The sequence below is a fragment of the Hyla sarda genome, chromosome 6 (assembly GCF_029499605.1).
Source record: "Hyla sarda isolate aHylSar1 chromosome 6, aHylSar1.hap1, whole genome shotgun sequence".
In the NCBI taxonomy this organism is placed as follows: domain Eukaryota; kingdom Metazoa; phylum Chordata; class Amphibia; order Anura; family Hylidae; genus Hyla; species Hyla sarda.
The window spans coordinates 18,920,649-18,940,662 of record NC_079194.1 but is presented as its reverse complement, the minus strand read 5'-3'; the positions used below and the strand labels follow the sequence as shown (position 1 = coordinate 18,940,662).

Here is a 20,014-nt window from a genome sequence, read left to right as displayed (position 1 = left end):
TCCCCGAGACTGTAGGCTTACCGCAAGGCTTTGACTTTCACCTGGGTAGTGGGGTTAACTTGTAGTTGATGCGTGGTTGCCGGACTAGGCCTCAAGCCTCCTTTCAGATCCACCTCACAGACTTCACTCCTCACCAAACTGTATCTCAGCACTAAGAGAGAGAACTGAACCCTGACCTCTAGCTACAGTATATAAGGGGACAATTTAGAGAGATCTCATTGGCCGGATAAGTCACATGTTCACCTCTGTATACTCCCCTTAATAACAAGGTCCTTAGCAGCAAGAGATTTAAGGCAACAAGTACATAAATAGTACAAATACATTAACCCTTATGTAACAGTACATTAGACTATGAAATATATAGAGTTCTGAGGAGAGGGGACCCATGACGGACATTGAGCAGCATCTGCCACACAGGATGGGCAGGAGTACAGAAGAACACGTGATTCTGCACTGGGTCTCCACAGTAATGTGGACTGGTAGTAAGGTAGTCTGTTAGCCTGGTAGTAAGGGGGACTGGTAGTAAGGTAGTCTGGTAGCCTGGTAGTAAGGTAGTCTGGTAGTAAGGTAGTCTAATAGTCTGGTAGTCTAATAGTCTGGTAGTTAGGTGGACTGGTAGTAAGGTAGTCTAGTAGTCTGGTAGTAAGGTAGTCTAATAGCCTGGTAGTTAGGTGGACTGGTAGTAAGACAGTCTGGTAGCCTGGTAGTAAGGTAGAGTGGTAGTTCATAGTAAGGCATTCTGGTAGTCAGGTGGTCTGGTAGTCCGGTAGTAAGGTGGTCTGGTAGTAAGGTATTCTGGTAGTCAGGTAGTAAGGTGGTCTGGTAGTCAGATAGTAAGATGGTCTGGTAGTAATGTGGTCTGGTAGTAAGGTAGTCTGGTAGTCTCATAGTAAGGCATTCTGGTAGTCAGGTGGTCTGGTAGTAAGGTATTCTGGTAGTCAGGTAGTAAGGTGGTCTGGTAGTCAGGTAGTAAGGTGGTCTGGTAGTAAGGTATTCTGGTAGTCAGGTAGTAAGGTGGTCTGGTAGTCAGGTAGTAAGGTGGTCTGGTAGTAAGGTGGTCTGGTAGTAAGGTGGTCTGGTAGTAAGGTGGTCTGGTAGTCAGGTAGTAAGGTGGTCTGGTAGTAAGGTGGTCTGGTAGTAAGGTATTCTGGTAGTCAGGTAGTAAGATAGTTTGGTATTAAGGTAGTAAGATATTCTGATAGTCTGGTAGTAAGGAAGTCTGGTTGTTTGGTAGTAAGGTATTCTGGTAGTAAGATAGTCAGATGATTATATATTATTAGTCAGTCTCTACCGAACCTGAAATGACTGATAATATACAATTACCGCTCCAGTTTAGGGTGAAAATACACAGGTTGCATTGTAGTTTTACATCAGGTTGCATTGTAGTTTTCAGTACGGCAATTCAATTCTTCCATTACTTACTATTGGAAACTGATGTGATGTAGTTGCAAACTGCTACGTAACTTGATGGTGTGTTTTCACACTAATGCAGGGTTTCCGGTCTGCTGAGCCTGAAAAGGCAGCGGGCTCCTTGGCCACTTTAAATCAGTGAGCAGCCAGGACAAGTGACACCCCTGACATTGCACCAAGGACCCCTGCATGCACCTGGGCCTATCGGAGCGCACTTAGAGACATAGACCAGGTGAGAATGCAATGGCTCAATGGGGGATCGGGGGGGGGGAGCTACTGGTGTGGAACATAAGGTGGTCAAGAGGGGGGAGGAAATGGCAAAGGGGTGGATTATGGAGAGAATTATGTGATCAAGGGGTGGATAAAATGGCACATGGGGTGATAAAGGGGGAATCAAATGGCACAGAGGGATCAAGCTGGGGGATGAAAAGGGAATGAAGTGGCATGTAGGGATCAAGGGGGGAGGAAATGGCACAGGGGGTGATAAGGGGGGGATGAAATGGCACAGGGAGGTAGCAGCCACATTTGTAATGCTAATACTGGTATCACATTGCGTGTTGTAGGACATGCAACATGATATCTGCAATTGGCAGTATATTGGCAAGTTTGGAAATCTCTGCCCTAATAGAAATACAATATACTTTGACCCTAGGATCCCACTAAAACTGGTCCTACACATAAGATAAGAGTTGTCTGAACCACTCCCTGTGTATAGGCAGGCCTCCCATCTGCACTGTCCTCCAATGGAAGAGGTTGGAGAAAAACAGGATCGGTCATGTTGGATTTCAATATTCCTGACCCTTTGTACCTGTGCGATATAAGTTGCTCACCTTTAAAACAGAGATGCACATATAGCCGAATGGGAATGTTTATGGTGGAGCTGAGTGAAAGACCTGACAACTGAATTAGCGATGGTCCAACAGTTATTCAATGTGAATACAGCACATTCAGAAACCCTATGAACCATACTCACCTGCCCCGATCCCCCTGCTCCTGTTCTCTGCTGCTCTTAATTTCATCCTGATTTTTATGATATGAGGTTGGGATATCAGGACCATAGAAATCCCATAACAAACGCTTATTGGGTTATTCGTCATTCATTACAAATGTCATCATACAAACACCAGGTAATTCTAACATCAGGTTAATAAGCGGACACAGCGGAGACATGAAACCGAACCTGACCGCCTGCTGTAGACACCCTAAGGCCACTTTCACACTTGCCTATTTAGATCAGTATTTTGCATCAGTATTTTTCTAAGTCTAAACCAGGATCGGGTCCAACACACAGAAGAGGCGCAAATCTTTCCATTCGACTTTTTCCTCTACATAAGTTTCATGTAAAATAGTGCCCAGATGGCTCAAGAGTGAAAGTTCGGCTCATAGTGAAGGTTGCAGATGGTGTAACCTTATATAATCCAGCGCACCGAGCAGTAAAATCTTTGGGACTTCGGTCATCGAAGAAACGCCGAAGGGGAAAAAAAGGACCTGACCAAATATTTTTCATTACCTACAAAACGGTCTGAACTTTAAGACAAGGGCAGGCTAGCACAAAAACAATAAAAAAATAAAGTGATTAGAGTGGGGGCTGGGGGCTGTAAAAACGAAGGAAAGAGCCAATGGTAAGCCTCGTAAACCTGCCGACACCTCCATACTCCGCCGCTGCTGGTACATATTATGTGCAGTTACCACGGCAACCACGTCTCACCTAGCCAGCTGCTGCAACTTTAAAGGTAGTAAATGGGATGAATTATGCATTTTTTTTTCTTTAAAATAAAAAAAAATAAAAAAAAAAGGTAAGGAAACCATGTACCGCGTATTCCACACTCAGATGCACTTTTCCTCCCACTGGCTCCAAAGAAAAAAAAATTGTTTTACAGATATACGTTGTGAGACAGTGGCAACAATGATAGTCGGGGATCGCTATATTTCCCTAAGGTACCTGTCCTTTGTAGAAACCAGGATTCAGGAAGAGCATATCTTATCCAAGGAAAGCTAGGTGAGATTTAGGAAATTCAGGAGATAAAATCCCTGGCGAGGCTTGCTAAGTACTTTGGGCCTGTTATTGGGCCTGGATATCTACTGAATTAAAATGCAATTTTGGTAGTGGATCCTATCATTCCCTTCCTGGGCCATTCCAGGTTTACAGTGGGGCCCAGATCAGCACAGGTGCTGAAGACAGCTCATCACTGGGTCATTCTACATGTGAGATCATGGCTGCCGTTAGGGGGGTACAGCGAGTACCCCAGTAAGGGGCCCTGGGGTCCCAGGGGGGGACTCCTGCCGCACCCCTCCTGCAGCAACCCCAGCACAGAAGCAGAAGACCGCTGTTTAACTAAGATCATGATTCATAGAAGAGGCCCATAAAACCTTCAAGATTTAAAGCCTGTTGGTGTGGAAGAATAGGCCAAAATCCCCCCAAAGAAAAGAAAAATATTATTTGTTTTGGTTTCTTTGTATGTATGGGCTACTGGGGTTGTTCCCAACATCTGGTGAAAATGTCATGTCAATAGCTCCTGGAAATATATTTAGTGAGAATAATGGTGACATGTTCAATAATTATAGATTAAAGGGGTATTCCAGCTTTATACATCTTATCCCACCGATGGGGACCCCCGCAATCTCGGTGCAGCCCTCGGCATTTTGTGCCGGGTGCTGCCTCCGATACAGGACGTGATGTCACGGCCATGCCCCCTAGTTATGTCACGCCACGCCCCCTCCTTTCATGTCTATGGGAGGGGGCGTGACTGGACATGAATGGAGGGGGTGTGGTGTGATGTCACTACTGCCCAGCACAGAATGCCCAATGGTGGGACCCCTGCGATCATACATCTTATCCCCTATTCTTTGGATAGGGGATAAGACGTATAAAGCAGGAATTCCCCTTTAAAGGGGTACTCCGGTGAAAACCTTTTTTCTTTTAAATCAACTGGTGCCAGAAAGTTAAACATATTTGTAAATTACTTCTATTAAAAAATCTTAATCCTTCCAGTACTTATTAGCTGCTGAATGCTACAGAGGAAATTCCTTTCTTTTTGGAACACTGATGACATCACGAGCACAGTGCTCTCTGCTGACATCTCTGTCCATTTTAGCAACCGTGCATAGCAGATGTATGCTAAGGGCAGCATGGTGGTTTAATGGTTAGCACTGCTGCCTTGCAGTGCTGGGGCCTTGGGTTCAAAGGACAACAATAAATAAAGAGCTACTATTATTATTATAATAACGTCAGCAGAGAGAACTGTGCTTGTGATGTCATCAGAGAGCATTCCAAAAAGAAAAGAATTTCCTCTGTAGTATTCAGCAGCTAATAAGTACAAGAAGGATTAAGATTTTTTAATAGAAGTAATTTACAAATCTGTTTAACTTTCCAGAGCCAATTGATTTAAAAGAAAAAAGGTTTTCACCGGAGTACCCCTTTGAAGGACATCTGCAGCATGATTAACACTTATCCCCCCACAGGATAGGGGATAAGTGTTTGATCGCGGGGGGTCCGATCGCTGGGACCCCCTGTGATCTCCTATACGGGGCCGCGGCTGTCCCGTGCAGGGGGCGTGCCGGCCGCAGCATGACGTTGCAGCCGGCACGCCTCCTCCATACATCTCTATGGGAGAGACGGGGAGGCAGCGTTCGTGCCTCCCCGCCTCCCCCATAGAACTGTATGGGGATGGGGAGGAGATGGGGCGTCACCGCCGTCCTCTAGGTCGACGATACGCGCCTTAGCGCTCACCATGAGCACTAATGGCGGCGCCCCATTAGGGAGATCGCGGGGGGGCCCAGCGGTCGGACCTGTGGATAGGGGATAAGTGTCATACCGCTGCAGTTGTCCTTTAACCAGGAAAGTGTTTGTGAGGAGTCAGCACTTTTCCAAATTAAGAAGGGACGTGTTACAAATGATTATACACTAGGTAATAGAAAAGAAAATGCAAGTAAAACAATGCAACTGTACCACAATCTTGTTGTGTGGTTCCATCATTATTTTGAAAAAAAAAAACAAAGAAGCAAAAATATACACAATAAAATTTCTGAAAGCTGCAGCAGCTCAGACGCGGTGGACGTGGCCAACATTTCTTTCAATCACATTTTGCACATTTCTTTGAACGTTGCCAGGAGCGAACATTTTCTGAGTTACTGCAACATATGTAAAACGTTTTTCAAACACTCATTGGTGACTCACAGTAACGTTAACCAGACATTCAGGACAAAAAATGGCACAAAAGAGCTTAAAACGGATTTCACGATGGAATTTTTGTAGGCTAAATACTATTCACCAGACCCTGACCCTTTGCACCTTTTTATATAAAAGTACTAAATAAAAATGCTGTGAACAAAAGTCATAGAAGCGAAAGAGCGGAACTCACCTATGTGTAAAAGATCCTGAAGAAAACAATTCAATTCCCACCATTTATGATAGAAGCCTTTACTAATTTATTAAAAGGAAAAAATCTTGGAGTGACATAAGTATTCATACCCTTTACTCAGGACTTAGGTGAAGACCCTTTGGCAGTGATTCCGCCCTCCAGTCTTCTTGGATGAGGCCACGAGGTTTACACACCTGGATTTGGGGATTTTCTGCCATTCTTCTCTGTAGATCCTCTCAGCTCTGTTAGGTTGGATGGGACCATCGGTGGAAGCCATTATCAGGTCTCTCCAGAGATGTCCCATTGGGTTTGAACTCAGCTGCGCAATTCAAGGACATTCACAGAGTTGTCCCTAAGCCGCACTTGTGTTGTCTTTGCTGTGTGCTTAAGGTCATTTGTGATAGCCTGGGGGGGTGTAGGGTATGGGGAGTGTAGCTGTGCGGTAATCAAAGGGTGCTTGTTAACCCTTGCTATTCGGGACGCCAGGGTGTGGGCTCCTCTATAAAGCTTTTCCTACCGCCGCTCTTCCCAGGAACGATAGGGAGGTAGATGATAATAGGTTTGAGGTAGATAGTAATAATGGATTGTCCACAACCGGTGAGCTTCTGTAAACAGCGTTAACTTTTACTGAAGATTTTCTGGACACTTCATTAACATAACAGTCTCTTAGCATAACAACAGCTTCTTTTGGAGATTGACAATGGTTGGGACTTTAGCATTAAAAGTATTTTAAGATATTGCACTGTTCCACTGGATTTAGGGGAATTAGTTGCGGTCCAGTAGTCACGCTAGCATTAGCAGGAATTAGAGTAAAACTCACAATTTTTGGTTCTGCTGAGGCCGGAGGTTTTGAGGCCTAGCGTGTCATTGAAAGTTGCGCAGAACTGTCCTGTTAGTCCGGCATCCATGAGAGCAGCAACCCAAGAGAGCGATAATTGGACGCAGCTCCCTTATATGGGCAGGGGCTGGACTAACGCTAATTGGTCCATACAGATGTCAATCACCATTACAGAGATTTGTGGGTAACATGTGACCCAAGGACCTCCTAAGGTCCTGCAACATAGCATAGAGGTTACTAGCAAGGCAAGTACTATACATTTCTATAAAATATAGATATAATTATTAATATATACATTTATTAACATTACAGTTAGACTTAAGGAGAGGCGACTAGGGGCTGTCCCACCTGAGGAACCCTACCTGAACATAGTTACTCTGACTTTGGGGACCTCTACACTAGGTACTGGATGCAATACGGTACCGGGACACCACACATTGTCTTGTTGGAAGGTGAATGATCAGCCCAGTCTGAGTTCCAAAGTGCTCTACGCTCAGCTTTTTCTTAACCCTGACCAGTCTCCAATGATCCTGCCCCCACCATGATCACTGTAGGGATGGTATTGGGCAGGTGATGGGCAGTGCCTGGTTTCCTCCAGACATGATGCTGCCCCCACCATGATCACTGTAGGGATGGTATTGGGCAGGTGATTGGCAGTGTCTGGTTTCCTCCAGACATGATGCTGCCCCCACCATGATCACTGTAGGGATGGTATTGGGCAGGTGATGGGCAGTGCCTGGTTTCCTCCAGACATGATCCTGCCCCGACCATGATCACTGTAGGGATGGTATTGGGCAGGTGATGGGCAGTGCCTGGTTTCCTCCAGACATGATGCTGCCCCCACCATGATCACTGTAGGGATGGTATTGGGCAGGTGATTGGCAGTGCCTGGTTTCCTCCAGACATGATGCTGCCCCCACCATGATCACTGTAGGGATGGTATTGGGCAGGTGATGGGCAGTGCCTGGTTTCCTCCAGACATGATGCTGCCCCCACCATGATCACTGTAGGGATGGTATTGGGCAGGTGATGGGCAGTGCCTTGTGGCTTTCATATGTCTATTACTGAGGAGAGGCTTCTTTGTGCCATAAAGCCCATATTGTGGAGGCTGCCTTGATGGTTCTGAACTTTCTAGATATTTCTCTCATCTGTGTAAAGGATCTCTGGGGCTCAGCCAGAGTGACCATTGGGTTCTCAGTCTCCTCTCTTACCAGGACTCTTCTCACCCGATTACTTAATTTGGTGGGGCAGCAGCTCTAGAAAGAGTCCTGCTTGTTCCAAACTTCCTCCACTTAAGAACTGTGGAGGCCACTGTGCTCTTTGGAACTTTGAGAGCAGCAAAATACATTTTTGTCCCCTTCTACAGTATAGAGCTGTGCCTCCACACAATCCTGCCTCTGAGCTCTACAGGCAGTTCTTTCTCTCTCATGGCTTGTTTTTGCTTTTATCTACATTGTCAGCTGTGTGACCTTATAAAGACAGGGCTATGTCTTTCCAAATCCTGTCCAATCATCTGAATTTATCCCAGGGGGCTCCAATCAAGGTGGAGAAACATCTCAGAGATGATCAAGAGAAATGGGAGGAGCCAGAGATAAATATCAAGGGTCACTGCAAAGGGTCTGAATACTTATGTCCATGTGAAATGTTCTTTTTTCTTTTCTAATACACTTGCAAAGATTTCCAAAATTCTGTTCTCACATCCTCATTACGGGGTATTGAGTAGAATGAGCAGAAAGAGCAACGTAACAAAATGTAAAAAAATTTAAATAGTTTGATGACTTTCCAATTGCATTGTATACAGAACACACACAGATACATACACTGAGGGCAGATTACCTCCTTAACCCCTTGGGGACGGAGCCCATTTTGACCCTAAGGACGGGAGCATTCTTTGCAATTCTGACCACTGTCACTTTAAGCATTCTCTGGGATGATTTTTCGTGACATATTCTACTTCAAAGAAAGAGTACGAATCAGCTCACCCCTTGGCCCACCGCACGAGCGCGGAGAATGGTGTGGACTACACCCGAACAATATAGAGCAAGAAGATGAAGGACTCCAGCTCCATTAACAGATCAATATGCCATCTTTATTTCTGGACGCTACATGGATCACAGGTAAGACAGGATGTGACGCGTTTCGGCCAGGTGCTGGCCTTACTCATACAAGGAATTATCCTACGAGAATCGTATTTGTAGACATAGGGAGGAGCCCCAATAAGCCCCAGGTGGAAAACCACCAGTGTGGGAAACACAGGCTCCCGCATGGCTACTTACATCAAAGGATGATTTATAATGCAGGTTAACAAAACACATGCAATAATAGAAACATTAGATACACAAATGGGAAGAATGAAAAAACAGAACACAAGAAAAATAAATTGTATACAATGGCGTAATAAACGCACAAAGAAAATGTTTGTTAAAAACTATTGTAGAAAGATACCAAAAAACATATATATACGGTATATGTATCTCTAATGAATATATATAGACAATTTCTCATATACAAATGCATGTTCCCGCATACTTAAAACGATGAACGTTGTATACAGGAATTATAACCTATAAGACCGTTGCAATATTATTTTATTATTATATTAACATAATGAGGGAACCTGCACTTTATATACATGTACACAGAATGACAGACTTTAACCAGATCATTCCCTGCGTCAAAGTGGCAAAAATAAAATAGGAAAGTGTATTAATGACCCTAACAACAGTGAAAAATAAGACCGTAAATGGTTAAATTCTAAAATGCCGCTAGCAGGAAGGGAAAGAAGCAGGAAGTCTGTCATTCTGTGTACATGTATATAAAGTGCAGGTTCCCTCATTATGTTAATATAATAATAAAATAATATTGCAACGGTCTTATAGGTTATAATTCCTGTATACAACGTTCATTGCTTTAAGTATGCGGGAACATGCATTTATATACGAGACAGTGTCTTTATATATTCATTAGAGATACATATATATATATATATATATATATATATATATATATATGTTTTTTGGTATCTTTCTACAATAGTTTTTAACAAACATTTTCTTTGTGCGTTTATTACGCCATTGTATACAATTTCTTTTTCTTGTGTTCTGTTTTTTCATTCTTTCTATTTGTGTGTCTAATGTTTCTATTATTGCATGTGTTTTGTTAACCTGCATTATAAATCATCCTTTGATGTAAGTAGCCATGCGGGAGCCTGAGTTTCCCACACTGGTGGTTTTCCACCTGGGGCTTATTGGGGCTCCTCCCTATGCCTACAAATACGATTCTCGTAGGATAATTCCTTGTATGAGTAAGGTCAGCACCTGGCCGAAACGCGTCACATCCTGTCTTACCTGTGATCCATGTAGCGTCCAGAAATAAAGATGGCATATTGATCTGTTAATGGAGCTGGAGTCCTTCATCTTCTTGCTCTATATTCTACTTCAACATAGTGGTAAATTTTTGTCGATACTTGCATCATTTCTTGGTTAAAAATTCCAAACTTTCATGAAATTTTTTTACAATTTTGCATTTTTCTAACTTTGAAGCTCTCTGCTTGTAAGGAAAATAGACATTCCAAATAAATTATATATTTATTCACATATACAATATGTCTACTTTATGTTTGCATAATAAAGTTAACATCTTTTTACTTTTGGAAGACATCAGAGGGCTTCAAAGTTCAGCAGCAATTTTCCAGTTTCTTACAAAATTTTCAAAATCGGAATTTTTCAGGGACCAGTTCAGTTTTGAAGTGGATTTGAGGGGCCTTCATATGAGAAATACCCCATAAATTACCCCATTATAAAAAACTGCATCTCTCAAGGTATTCAAAATGATATTCAGAAAGTTTGTTAACCCTTTATGTGTTTCACAGGAATAGCAGCAAAGTGAAGGGGAAAATTTGTAACCCAATTTCTCTAGAGTAAGGAAATACCTCATATGTGTATGTCAAGTGTTCGGCGGATGCAGTAGAGGGCTCAGAAGGAAAGGAGCAACAATGGGATTTTGGAGAGTGAAGTTTTCTGAAAAGTTTTTTGGGGGGCATGTCACATTTAGTAAGCCCCTATGGTGCCAGAACAGCAAAAAAAAAAAAAAAAACACCCACATGGCATACTATTTGGGAAACTACATCCCCTCAAGGAACATAACAAGAGATACAGTGAGCCTTAGCACTCCACTGGTGATTGATGACTTTTCGGTATAGTCAGATTTGTAAGTGAATTTTTTTTCACTAAAATGCTTTTTTTTCCCACCAAATTTACCATTTTTACAAGAGGTAATAGAAGAAAATGCCCCCCAAAATTTGTAACCCCCTTTCTTCTGAGTATGGAAATACCCCATGTGTTGACGTAAAATGCTCTGCGGGCGAACTACAATGCTCAGAAGAGAAGGAGCCACATTTGGCTTTTTGAAAGGAAATTTAGCTGAAATGGTTTTTGGGGGGCATGTCACATGGGGCCATAACAGCAAAAAGAAAAAAAAAACAACATGGCACACTAGTTTGGAAACAACACACCTTAAGGAATGTAACAAGGGGTACAGTGAGCCTTAACACCCCACAGGTGTTTGTCGACTTTTTGTTAAATTCGAAGGTGTAAATTAAAAAATTTTTTACACTAAAAAGCATTTTTTCCCCCCAAATTTACAATTTTTACAAGAGGTAATAGGAGAAAATGCCCCCCCATTTCTTCTGAGTATGGAAATACCCAATGTGTGGACGTAAAGTGCTCTGCAGGCGCACTATAATGCTCAGAAGAGAAGGAGCTCCATTAGTCTTTTGGAGAGAGAATTTTTTGGGGCCATGTGCGTTTACAAAGCCCTCCGTGGTGCCAGAACAGTGGACCCCCCCCCCCCCCACACACATGTGGAAACTACACCCCTCTCAGAATTTAATAAGAGGGGCAGTAAGCATTTACACCACACTGGTTGTGCAAATGAAAAATAAAATTTTTCATTTTCAACAACTACAGTTCCAAAGATCTGTCAGACACCTGTGGGGTGTAAATGCTCACTGTATCCCTTATTACATTCCGTGAAGGGTGTAGTTTCCAAAATGTGGTCACATTTTGGAACCACTGTTCTGGTACTATGGGGGCTTTGTAAACACACATGGCCTTCAATTCCAGACACATTCTCTCCCCAAAAGCCCAATGGAGCTCCTTCTCTTCTGAGCATTGTAGTGCGCTGGCGGAGCACTTTACATCCACATATGGGGTATGTTCTTACTCAGAAGAAATGGTGTTACAAAGTTTTAGGGGCTTTTTTTTCCTATTTTCCCTTGTGAAAATGAAAAATGTAGGGTAACACCAGCATTTTAGTGCAAAAAAAGGTATTTTTTTCCTTTTTACATCCAACTTTAACGAAAATTCGTCAAACACCTGTGGGGTGTTTAGGCTCACTATACCCCTTTGTTACCTTCCGAGAGGGGTGTAGTTTCCAAAGTGGGTATTTATTTTTTTGCATGTATGTCAGAACCGCTGTAAAATCAGCCACCCCTGTGCAAATCACCAACTTAGGCCTCAAATGTACATAGTGCGCTCTCACTCCTGAGCCTTGTTGTGCGTCCGCAGAACATTTTACACCCACATATGCGGTATTTCCGTACTCGGGAGAAATTGCTTTACAAATTTTGGGGGTCTTTTTTTCCTTTTACCTCTTGTGAAAATGAAAAGTGTGGGGCAACACCAGCATGTTAATGCAAAAATATATATTTTTTAACAATAACATGTTGGTGTAGACCCCAACTTTACCTTTTCATAAGGGGTAAAAGGAGAAAAAGCTATTTCTCCCGAGTTTCTACAGTGCCACCTCCCTCCTGCTGCTAAAGGTCCGAGACGGCACCTATCACCCTTTTTTCCAGGTCACCAGGGACCCGATTGACCCGGAATGGCCGCAAATCACCGATTTGAATTGATAGTCGATTTTCGGCGATCACCAATATGGAGGGTCTCAGGACCCCTCCAGGTGTTTGCAAGGGGTGCCTGCTGAATGATTTCAGCAGGCATCCTGGTCCGGTCCCCGCCCCCGACACAGGTATGCCCTCCGTCTCCAACAGGATAAAGGGATACTTCTAGACATCTTATCCCTGCTGTACCTGGCGTTCATTTAGAGCATCAGGTGCAGCGCATGAGGCTTGTGATGTCACGGCCGTGCCCCCTTAAAGGAAAATTGTCAGCTTTCTCCCCCCACACTAACCAGCGGTACTGGCTGGTAGTGCGGGGGATGCTAATCAGTTTGGTCCTTACCATACCCAGATCCGCCGCGCCGTACGGACGTAATCTTCTATTTTCAGAATATGCAAATGAGGTGCTAACTCATCAATATTCCCCCCCTCCCTCCGCCTCTCCCTCTTCTCCCCGCTCTGTAATGAAGAGAGAGGGGAGGAACATTGATGAGCTGGGTGGCGCTGCGGACGGCGGCACTGACGTCAGAGTGCAAGTTAGCCCGGCTGGTACCAGTTAGCACCTAATTTGCATATTCCGAAAATAGAAGACTACGGCCGAATGGCGAAGCGGATCCGGGCACGGTAAGGACCAAACTGATCAGTGTCCCCCACACTACCAGCCAGTATCGCTGGTTAGTGCGGGGGAAGAGAGCTGACAGTTTTCCTTTAATGCAAGTCTATGGGAGGGGGCGTGGTGGCTGTCACGCCCCTTCCCATAGACTTGCATCGTGACGTCACAAGCGGGGTGTGGCTGTGACGTCACAAGACCCCGCACCGCCAGTTCGCTCCGTGCATCGGATGTCTGGGGTGCTGCAGCCGAGATTGCGAGGGTCCCCAGCGGTGGGACCCCCCGTGATCAGACATCTTATCTCCTATCATTTGGATAGGGGATAAGATGTCTAGGGGCAGAGTACCCCTTTAACACTTTATCATTCTATTATATATATATATATATATATATATATATATATATAACAACAAAGGCTTCTTCAGGCTCTGAGACAGATATATACATCACACTGCTCTTCTGGGTACTGTGTGTATCCGTGGCAGTAGGAGTCCTTCCCAATGGTGTCATTTTCCGATGCGATATATTTCCTGTGTTGCTTTTTAGTGGTGTATTACAGTGTTGCTCATTCCAGCTGCAGAAGGTAGAGCTATGGGAGGGGGGTCTTCAGTATGGAGCTATTTAAGCACATTTGGGGACAAGTAGATTCCGGCCAAATGCTGAATGTTCAGTTGCGTTGGCCTGTACTGTAGATAATCACCAAATAATAACAATCGCTCACTGAAAACTACTGCGCTTTACAAGAGTTCAGCGTTGAAGCTCTAAGCATAACACCTCGGAATATACTGATCCGGACCAACAAAAGCAAATCCAACTCCAAACCATCAATGTGGGCACCAAGAGATTAAAGGGGTACTCCGGCACCAAGACATCTTATCCCCTATCTAAAGGATAGGGGATAAGATGCCTGACCGCGGGGGTCCCGCCGCTGGGGACCCCCGTGATCTTCCACGCCGCACCCCGTTAGAATCAGCCCCGGAGGGTGTTCCCTCCGGGTCTGATTACTAGCGATCACAGGGTCGGAGCATAGTGACATCATGGCTCCGCCCCTGTGTGATGTCACGCTCCGCTCTTTCAATGCAAGCCTATGGAGGGGGCGTGACAGCTGTCACGCCCCCTCCATAGGCTTGCATTGAGGGGGCGGAGCCGTGACGTCACATGGGACAGAGCCGTGACATCACTATGCTCCGTCCCTGTGATTGCTAGTAATGGGACCCTGAGCGAACACGCTCCGGGGGCTGATTCTAATGGGGGGCGGCGTGGAAGATCACGGGGGTCCCCAGCGGCGGGACCCCCGCGGTCAGGCATTTTATCCCCTATCCTTTAGATAGGGGATAAGATGTCTTAGCGCCGGAGTACCCCTTTAACAGTTTAAATGGGAAAATAGCCCCAATAAACAACATTTCATACGGTTATGACACAACCGTCTGCATTTCTGGATCATGGATCTAACCAGAAAGTTTTTCCCATGACCTCCCCTGCCATGCCGATATTAAACAATGGCTATCACTAAGTTCTTATTGGCCTGAAATTGTTGTAGCTCATGAGAAGGAACGGCACTGAGATATAGAAACTTAAAGTCATTAAAGGGGTACTCCGGTGGGAAACTATTTTTTTTTATATCAACTGGCTCCAGAAAGTTAAAGAGATTAGTAAATTACTTCTATTTAAAAATCTTAATCCTTCCAGTACTTATCAGCTGCTGTGTGCTCCAGAGGAAGTTGTGTAGTTCTTTCCAATCTTACCACAGTGCTCTCTGCTGACACCTCTGTCTGTGTCAGGAACTGTCCAGAGTAGGAGCAAATCCCCATAGCAAACCTCTTCTTCTCCGGACAATTCCTGACATGCACAGAGGTGGCAGCAGAGAGCATTGTGGTTAGACTCGAAAGAACTATACAACTTCCTGTGGAGCATACAGCAGCTGATAAGTATTGGAAGGATTACGATTTTTTTTTATAGAAATAATTTGCAAATCTGTATAACTTTCTGGCAGCAGTTGATTTAAAAATAATCAAAAATTTTTGGCATACACTAGGCCCATGGACATCTATGTGGCCTCCAATATCTAGGAAAGTGTTTCCCAACCATGGTGCCTCCAGCTGTTGCAAAACTAAAACTCCCAGAATGCCCGGACAGCCGTTGGCTGTCCGGGCATGCTGGGAGTTGTAGTTTTGTAACAGATGGAGGCACCCTGGTTGGGAAACACTAGTGTAGGATTTTTGTTCTCCAATCATCTTTGGCCAAATAGAAGTAATATATACAGTCAAGGAAACGTATTCACTTACTTAAACAACACTTTGGTCAAAACCCCATAGCAAAACCCTATAGCAAACCTCTTCTTCTCCGGAAAATTCCTGACATGCACAGAGGTGGCAGCAGAGAGCATTGTGGTTAGACTCGAAAGAACTACACAACTTCGTGTGGAGCATACAGCAACTGATAAGTACTGGAAGGGTTTAGGTTTTTAAATAGAAGTACCAATGAGAAGGAGAAGTGTAGGAAGTTGTAAAGACAGTTGTTTTGTGACTTGGTGCTAAGTTGGTTCTAAGATGTCATTATAAGGCCACCTCTGAATGTAAGGTGAAAGCCAGAGGTGATCCAATGAGACAATAGATGACAGAGACGTCTGGATGCCCCTGCCCTCTCGCTTCTACCTGCCCTCGTCTGTATGCACCGCACAATTTGAATAAAGAAGACCCTTTTGGCGAGTGCCGTCTCTGTCATCTACACAGATCTCAGCTGGGCTGTCTGGCTTGTAGCTGTGACATCACGTCACACTCTCCGAAAGCAAAGCTCCCCCTCCTGCTCCACCCCTCCCCTCCTGTCTGCTCGGGACGAGACCAGTAATGTAAAGAAGGGGAGCACATATTACTGCTCATTAGATTTTATGGCAGCCAAAGGCTGTCCGGGAATGCTGGGAGTTATACTTTTGAACAGCTAAAGGAACCCTGTTTTGGAAACACTTGGTTAGACTGTTCCTGTTTTACCCTTATGGCTGTGAGGTCATGTTGACTTGTTCTATGTAAGTATTGATGCCTTTAATGGAGAGATTCTACAACTGGATGATAGTATAGAGTAAAGGTTTTCATTGCTGCATTTTCAACCATTATTTCCACTGCACAGTACAGTAGGTGATGTACAGACCCCCCTTTACTCCCTTTTCCCCTTTTTCAGTATGAGTCAAGGTACTTGACTGGACCTAAGTCAATGTTGCTATGGCCAATGACAATAGGAAAAGCCATTGACATTGCAGGTAGGGTAGGAACTGGAAACGGATCCTGCAGTGCAGTCAGGCCATGGTCAGTAACGTTGGTCAGACAAGATCACATATGGAGTACGGAGGAGTTAAAGGGGCACTTCGCCCCTAGACATCTTATCCCCTATCCAAAGGATAGGCAATAAGATGTCTGATCACGAGGGTCCTGCCACTGGGGCACCCCAGACATCCCATGCACGGAGCAAACTTCTCTCCGTGCCGGATGACTGGCCATGTGGGCGGAGGTATGTGACGTCACGGTCACACCACGCTCATGACATCCCGTCCATGCCCCCTGAATGCAAGTCTATGGGAGGGGGCGTGACGGACGTCACGCCCCCTCCCATAGACTTGCATTGAGGGGGTGTGGCCGTGATGTCACAAGCCTCCGGCACTGCACCCGATGCTCTAAACGAGTGACGCAGGGAGACCCCCACGATCAGACATCTTATCCCCTATCCTTTGGGGCTGAGTACCCTTTTAATTGAGCCTAGTCAGGCAAGCCAAAAAGGGTCATGTAAAAAAAAAAAGGCCCAAAAAGGCCTAAAGTGATATGGACAAGGCCAGACCCATATCATCTGTATGTTGCATTAGTAGGAAAGTAGCAGGAGATCTTCAGGAGTTAAGTTTCATGTCCGTCCCATAAACGAACAGATGGATCCTGAATCCCACAATGTTTAATAAATAACGCTTTATCCCGAAACTCTTCATCATTAATTTGGTATGAAAACCAATCCAGCCTCAATTATCAAATATGAAAGTGGATGTGAGTCACTTGGCCGGCTGGGCCTTCTTTCTTTCCAGTCTGTTTTATAACAGCAGCCCCCTGTTGATCCTTGGCCTTCTTTCTAGTTCTGCTGATTGCATTCCAATGGTATCTGAATTCCCTTAGCGCTCCGGCCTGCGCCAAAATTATTAGCTACTCTGTGGACCTACTGTATTATCCGAGTGGAAGAAGGATTCCTTATATCCCCTATTACGAAAGGCTCCTCCGTCTCTCCGTGACACTTGCACTAGTTGGAGTTACAAACTGTAGTTAAAACTTTATTGAAAACTTTTTAGTTTTAATTAAATCTCCTGCCGGATACCAAAACGAACAGCCGCGAAGAATGGTCCTATAAACGCCCATGTTAAAATGGCACAGTTACAGTAAATTTATGGGAAATGCAAGTTACCATTATTTTGATATAATAGGGTAGGTGAAGTAAGACGACTTTGGATGGGGCTGATGGAAGCAGAGAGAGGTCTCAGCCTTTGTTCAATTGGCTTTTGCAGCGTCTTACTGGGATCCCTGCTGGGCTTGTGGTTAGGTGACATTCGTCACATAGATAATTGTGGTGTTTTATACTGTTACTTTTTGTGAATTCGGGTAGAAAACAGACATGGCGCACATCTACAATCTTGTATAATGATCTGATTGCTTCTCAGCACAATATCAAAAACTAACAGGTTGTTATTATACATTTTTGATCAAAAAGTACAAGCCCACTCGCCACGTCAAGGCCACCTATTTAGAGTGGGTCCCTAACGTCCCTAGCATAAAATGGCGTAGCACTGGGCGGCGACCACCACTGCCGCAACACCAGTGCCCACAGGGGGAACGACCCACTGGCAGAGCGGCCCCAGTGCTACCCAAACCAGTCCATGGGTCGCACCCGCCCGCAGACACAGCGCCACGGCAGCAACGGACGCCGAACAGCACCACACCAGTGTGAAGCAGAGAGAGGTCTCAGCCTTTGTTCCATTGGCTTTTGCAGCGTCTTACTGGGATCCCTGCTGGGCCTGTGGTTAGGTGACATTCGTGACATAGATAATTGTGGTGTTTTATACTGTTACTTTTTGTATTGTTGAAATCGTAATGTACCAGATATGGCTGTGGCAGTTTCTCAGTACCCATGTACCAGCTGCAATCTATGTGACCGAGAAAGCCCTCTGCTACGTTTAGCGTACTGTGAGTTAAACATCGCAACTGTTTTTGTGTATTACTGGAGAAAAGGAGGTTGTCGAGCACTCGGGATATGAAGGTAAAATCAATACTTGTTTTATTGACAATCTTCGGACAAGGATCAAAAACAGAAATAACATCTGACGCGTTTTGCACCTAGGTGCTTATATGGTAGCCCTTGGGGGGTGTTGGTAGAGGGGGTATTGTTTCGGTAAATGAGGGGTTAATGTTAACCCTATAGTTCGTGACGCCAGGCTGAGGGCTAATATGCTGAGGTAATCCTCTGGCCTATCGCCGCCCTTCCCAGAAACGATAGGTGCATGTAATGAAATGACTGAAGGTCCACAATGTACTTGAACTTGGGTAACTTTACTTAAGTGCTTGCGGTACATCCAATGAACAATGACAGTCTCAGGAATACAGTCTTTATATAGCTCAATCACTGACAATTGTTGCGGACCTTGAAATAAATTAAAGTCTCTGAATTTAGGGTAATTATTACAGATCCGTCCGGATTTAGGGTATAGATAAGGTCCGGTGATCCTGCAGAGTGCGTGGGGATTGATACACTCAGAATTTAGAAGTTATCGGCCGTCGCCGCAAGGTTCAGGCCTAGACTCACTGATTTCAGCAGCGCAGATGCTTCTTGCTTGCTTGCACAGGAACAAGAGAGCGAGAACATGGCCGCCACTTCCTTATATGGGCAGGGGGCAGGGCTAATCTGATTGGTCTGAACATCCGTCATTCACTGTTACAATGAGTGATGGGATTGACTACATCACAAGGACCTCCAAAGGTCCTAAAGCAGAAATACCATAGAGTTCACTTAACCACGTAACCCGCAGGTCCTGCTACGCTACAGACAGGTAATTAACTATTTATAGGGCATTTATATAATATTTACATGCTTCCTAAGTAAGCTATTGGAGCAATAACTATCTGGATGAGAGGTGACTAGGGGTGAACTAGACAATGGGGACCCCGACATCCTAGGGACTCTGGCTAAGGGGACCCACACACGCAGGTACCGGATAGGATACGGTACCGGGGCACCACACTTAGTCATAGACTAAGTCGTTAGTCTACGACTAAGCACCTAGGTGTGAAACGCGTCAGACATTATCTCTGTTTTTGATCCTTGTCTGAAGATTGTCAATAAAGCATTGATTTTACCTGCATATCCTGAGTGCTGGACAACCTTCTTTTCTCCAGTTGTGCACATAGCCGAGGGCAGGACCAGCGTGTCCGTGTACAGGTGAGGCAGTGAGATTGGGAGGAAGTGAGCGGTGTATACCCACATACTGTTTTTGTGTATTACATTGCACTAAAAGCATACACTGAGATATTACAAGAGTGTAAGGGTTAAATATTTGCAAATGCCTTCTAAGGATAAGTGATGTCAGGTCACATGGTATTCCTCAGTTAAAGGGGTACTCTACCCCAACGATCTCCCTGCTGCACCTTGCATTCGTTTAGAGCATCGGGTGCAGCGTCGGAGGCTCATGATGTCACAGCCACGCCCCCTCAATGCAAGTCCCATAGATTTGCATTGAGGGGGCGTAGCAACGATGTCACGAGCGGGGCGTGACCGTGACGTCACGAGCCTCCGCCCTGCATCGCCAGTCATTCAGCACGGAGCGAATTTCACTCTGTGCACCGTATGTCTGGGGTGCCACAGCCGAGCTCGCAGGGGTC

The 20,014-nt window shown here is 44.9% G+C and overlaps 1 protein-coding gene across 6 annotated transcripts in view; it reads right to left on the bottom strand.

Moving 5' to 3' along the window:
- The window catches only part of DNM3 (dynamin 3), a 422,060-nt gene that overhangs the window by 275,142 nt on the left and 126,904 nt on the right, over positions 1–20,014 (bottom strand). The window lies entirely within an intron of this gene.